This window comes from Capsicum annuum, chromosome 1 (assembly GCF_002878395.1).
Source record: "Capsicum annuum cultivar UCD-10X-F1 chromosome 1, UCD10Xv1.1, whole genome shotgun sequence".
NCBI classification, from domain to species: Eukaryota; Viridiplantae; Streptophyta; class Magnoliopsida; order Solanales; family Solanaceae; genus Capsicum; species Capsicum annuum.
The window spans coordinates 87,611,535-87,617,534 of NC_061111.1; positions in this window are offsets into that span (position 1 = coordinate 87,611,535).

Consider the following 6,000-nt stretch of genomic DNA (forward strand, 5'->3'; position numbering starts at 1 on the left):
TGAACCATCTTGAAGGATCAATTTCCAACTTCTTCAAATTTGGAAATCTCTGGGATTTGCAATTACTTGTATGTTTTATCCTTTAACTAGTTTTAAGTCATATGTGTTATATGTGTATTTCATATATTATATTGTAATAACCCTCCCAGCCGTTTGTGAAATTTTCTCATCTTTTTTATTTTAGATCTTTTCGTAGTTTGTATACGTGAATTATGACTTGCGGAGAGAGGTAATATGGACTCTAAAGTGTCTAAAAGTGATTTAAGTCATTGATTTATTTCTATGGGACCCTGAATGAAACTCTTTGAGTTTGACCTTTATAAATTTCCTGGGTTTTGAACTCTCTGGCTATCATATGATTCAAGCTTAATAGTCGTATGATATAGGTACGACTGAGTAGCCTAAGTCATATGATAATCAGTGTGTGGTAGGTCATTCACTATCTAAGGTACGACCAGAATCCATACAAGTCGTATAGAGTTAGTACGAGAAGAGTAGGGAAAATCGTATGATGAATAGTGTAAAGCCCTTGAGATACTATCTAGGGTACGTGTTAGGGGTACTACTCGTATGATGGGGTATGAGTGAGGTGCCCAAACCGTATCCACCTGCATTCATTTTTTAGCTATTAAGCTAAGGTTATTTTGGATATTTTTCTCTTAACTTCTTTTGACCCCACGACTTAAAACACTATTGGTACTTCATTTACCCTATTATTCTTAATCAAAAACACTTTAAACACTCTCAAATCTCTCTTAAGCTTTTAGTTCAAGAAAGAGGCTAGGGTTTACTCAAGGTGATTCAATTAGGGACTTTAAAGAGCAAATCTCTCTATCTTATTTAGTATCTAAGGTGTGTTACTCCTCCCTCATTTAGTTCAAACTAAAAGCATATTTTATTTAATGATTTTCATGGTATTATTGTGGGTTTGTGTTGGTTTTGAAATATACATTGGCTGTTTTGGTTGCTAATGGTTGGATAATGTTTTCCCATGTTATATTTATGGTTTTTTATTTTATAATGTTGGTTTTAACATGTGGTTGCATAGAAATGGTTAATTGATTCTTGGTTTTATTTTTGGAAACTATATGCCCTCAACATATTTGTTAATTGTATATAAGAATGCTTTTGTCACATAGTTTGACTTTCATTAAAAACCTTACATTGTATAATATGGTAACGGAACCCTAAATGATTTAATTGAATTAAACAATTTGGAAAGGCCTTGGTGGTCATGGTTTGATTGATTTGAAATCTCACGGGGTACATAGGAATCCCCTAAGTGTTATCTAAGGACATTGCTTGCAAGATATAGTTGGTATGGCGATATCACTTCATAATGCCTTGGTAATTAACTCTGGACTTGGTGGTTTGGTTATGTACTAAAGTTGTTAAATGGGCAATAATGGCGGGTTATGATAGCTAACTGTGAAGGTGTGAGTCCAATGGACGGATACTAGAAACTCATATTTGCCGACATGAGGGTTGGTCATGGTGACCATATAATTGTGGGGTACACGAGAATCCCTTAAGTTTATACTTTTATATATGTATCATGGAGGGCGAAGGGTACACGGGAATCCCCTACCCTTATTTATCTCTGTTTCGTGTGGCTACACACACTGGGACCTGTTCAGGGGGTAACACTAGGCCCGTATAGCCCGTGGGTGGTTATAGGACGGTCGAGCTACACAGCCCAGGTTAAAGTTTTAAACGCATGCTAAATCCGGTTCCCTTTTTTGGCATGGTATATATGTATATATGTATGTGGTTGCACATGGCTATTTACTTTTATTTTGAATGATGGCATTATTTTACCCTTATTCCTGAGTACATGCTAGCATTCACCCGCTAACCCGTCTTTGGGTGTTGTATCCCCACACAATGCAGGAACCGTCCATACTACTACTCCATTTCATGATATGGATATATTTCCATACTTTTGTGTATTTCATGGACTTTGGTTTTTGCTATGATTGGGGGCATGTCCCGACAGAATGTTCTTTGTTTTCGGTTAGAGGCTTTGTGTGACTATTACGGGCATGGGCATAGTCGGTATTGGTGTCATCCTTGTTTTTGGTATTGGTATAGGGGCTAACACCGATTGGATATTTGATTGTATTATTGGTTGGTTATGGTTATGTATTCTATTATTGTCTTTGAGTATAATTGTTTTACCTTGTTATATGGTAGGAATTCATCCATCATAGGGTACAGGGAGGTTATGGTTAGGTATTGGGGAGGGTCTCCGATCCCGATTTGACTTAAGGTACCTGACACGACTAGGCCCTGGTTCGGATCGTGTCACTGAATAAATTTTGAGGATATATTAGAAGCTTTGAATAATTTAAATAATTAATTTAATTAGTAATTTAGTGGGTCAAAATAATAATTTATTTACTTATATGGCCAAGATAAGAATAAATTTAATTGGGTGGGGTTTACCATTTATGTTAATAGTCAGATAATTACAAAGAGAGATGCACGAAAATTGTAGTGGAGGAGCGCCAACTGCTTCAGGTAAGAATGGAGTTGAATTTCCTTAGTTTGAATTTATTTCATGTTCCTAATATCTACCTACTGATAATATGAAGTGAATTACATTTATTATGGATAAGGTGTATGTTATGCAAACTATTGGTATTGATGGTGAAACAATTATTATAATGATGTTGGGGGTAGAATAATGTTAATGTTATTGAGAATGATGAATAATATGTTTGTGCCTCCATCACAGTTTTACCTTAGTGTAGATTTTGTTAAGTTTGTGCGTCAGTTATATATTAGTTAGGTTATAATAATTAATTAGTAATTAATTAATAATGACAAAAAAAAAAGATATAAAATTAAAGACAGCGACATTGGCATCTTTACCGTTCTAGTGCTTTCACATCACATATGAATTAAGAATGATATTTGGGACATTAGCTATTGATAAGGCAATCTATTATTAATGATTGGACTATGATGATAGATTTGATATTGGATAATTGATTCTATAAACTGTAATTAGTATTGGAGTTGCCGTTTTTTCTTAGTTTGCTGCAAATTTGAGATTTCTCATGTGAAGTCATCAATTACAGTTTATGATAAAATTAATTTTTGGTTTAGGGTAATTTTTTTTATAAGAAATTATAAAATGGGTGTCATTAGATTCGTCTCTTAGGAGGTTAATATACTTGAAGATTTTGATCATTTGGAGACTTATGGAAGGGCAAGACCCTTGCAAATTAGCTTGCTTTTAGATTTCTTGGTTGAGGTAGGTTATAGTTTAATTGGAGTTTAGACTCAATTTCATTGTGTGTATGCTCTTGAATTGGATGTTTGTTGATTGGTATTTAGACATACTTGAATTTGATGATATTTAGATTGTTGAGATGTGTATAAATATTTATAGAAAATTTACTTGATGGAATTGTCTTATGACTTTAAGTGTACTTGTAAATTTAGTACATCGTATTGTATCCTTAGATGTAGTGTGAATTTGATAAACATACCTAATATGGTTATGGAGGATCAGGTACCACGCCGATACGAATATGATATTGATATTACTTGTTTATGAAGGATGGGGTACCACGCTGGTACAAATATGATATTGATATTATTTGTTTATAGAGGATTGGGTACCATACTGGTACGAATATGATATTGATATTATTTATTTATAGAGGATTGGATACCATGCTGGTATGAATATGATATTGATATTATTTGCTTATGGAGGATCGGGTACCACGCCAGTACAAATATGTTATTGATATTATTTGTTTAAGGAGGATTGGGTACCACGTGGGTACAAATATGATATTGATATTACTTGTTTATAGAAGATCGGGCACCACGCATGTACTGTATATGAACATAAATTCTTCCCTGCAGGTCATGACTAGTTGAAAAAAAATAAGTTCCTTAGTATGTGTGTACCTATTTTGTTGAATTTGAGAGGTTGTATGGGTAATTAAGTAGATAAAGAGCTAATGATATTCTAATTGTGAGGCTTAGAAGGATGTGGTTGTTATTTATGGTTTTGTTGTTGATTCTGTGTATGTTTATAGTATGATTGATACTCGTGATGATTATGTGTCTTGTCTGTAAGCACTGTTTGACCTGTTATTGATGTATTATTGATTCATTGAGTACTTTTTATGTGACAATGCATGTTTATTTGCTATTTGATTTATGTTGTGTGTATGCTATTAATTTAGGTTGGCCTATGATACCTATAGTACATAGTGGTTTGTACTAATACTACCTTGTACTCTTCTTTTATTAAGTGCAGAAAGTATTCTAGAGGCTCAGAAACGACCTCGCCTCTAGAGTTTGATAGCAGATCTTGATCTAAGGGTGACCACTCCATCTCCAGGCTGCTATAGGTCATCCTATTTATGCTTGTCCATTTTTCAGGCAATGAAACATTCTTTATTCTCTTTACTTTTGGATATCTCTTTTAGACATTATCTTTATTTAGAAGTTCTTGTACGATGACTTTCGGGTCTTAGAGATTTCATTAAGTAGTTTGTTTGAATTTTGCATTAATAATGATTAGCTTTGGATTATTGTTATTAAGTTGATTTTATGATAATCTCATCTTAAAATTGACTAAGTTATTAGGTGATGGCTCAGTTTAGATAGTTCTCCCACAGGAAGATTATGTGGGTGCCACTCATGGACATTTGGGTTGTGGAAAAGTTAGTATCAGAGACCTAGGTTCGTCGATCTCGTCGTATAAGAACATGTCTAATAGAGTCTTGCAGAACGGTATGAAGACATTTGTACTTTTCTTTGAAAGTCTATAGGACATTAGGAAAATTTTATTTCTTCTTTATTACGTGCTATTACTTGATTTTAATTGGTATCTGGCAATTCCAATTGGTATCTGACTTCTTTCACTCTTATTCTCGCAGATGGTAAGAACACAAAAAATAGAGCAAGAGTTGAGGTTCCTAAACTGGATATTAAGTATGCAGTTAGGGGTAGAGGACAGGCAAGGGGACGATGAGGGAGAGGAAAGAGAGTTACACCCATAAGGGATAGAGCTTAGGCCACGAGACCATCTAGAGAGAGGCTAATATTTCTACCTTGCATGTGGTTATGCTGGGGATAGCAGAGGATAGAGTGATGCTAGTATAGAATAAGGGTATGCCGTTTCATAATGGGGTTGTACCAGTTCAAGGAGGTGTGATTCCTATTCAGATGTCTTCTGTTGTGATTCGGTAGGTTTTAAGCTTTTTTAGTGGGTTGGCAAGAACCGGTACTATGCCCGAAGCACCCACAGTCCATTATCCGAGGGTGCAGCATGCTGCTGCTGTAGCTCCTCAGATGAAAGAGTTGTCAAGGTTAGATATTTTTTTGAGATAGGTAGTGAGTCCCATGATAATCGAAGATGAGCATGATTTGTTCTGTAAGTTTATCAAGATGAAGCCTCCTTTTTTTTCATGGCATCGAGTCTAAGGATGCCTATGAATTTATTATTGACTGTGATGAGAGACTTCTTAAGATGGGTGTGGCTGAGAGGTATGGTGTAGAATTGGTTACTATTTAATTTTAGGGGGATGCCAAGATTTGGTGGAGAGCTTACATAGTGTATGGGGCTGCAGGTGTGCCTTCATTGACTTGGACTCTATTTTACTCAGTTTTTCTAGAGAAGTACGTGGCTACTACTTTGAGAGAGAGAAAAAAGGATGAGCTCACTAATCTTAAGTAGGGAAATATATCTGTTGCAGCCTATGAAACCAAATTTCATTCATTATCTCGGTATGAACCTCATTTGCTGAAAATTGAAGAGTAGAGGACCCATCACTTTGTGAAGGGTTTGAATACAAGTCTCCAAATTTCTGCTCTTCAGATGGCATCTTTAGGTAGGTGTTTTCAGAAGGTGGTTTATTTTGTCAAGAAGGTGGAGGGCGTAAAGCAAGAGAGTTATGTCAAGATAGCAGAAAAAAAGGCCTGCAGAGAAGGCAGTTTCAGTCGTTCTTATTCTAAGGGTCAGAGTTCATA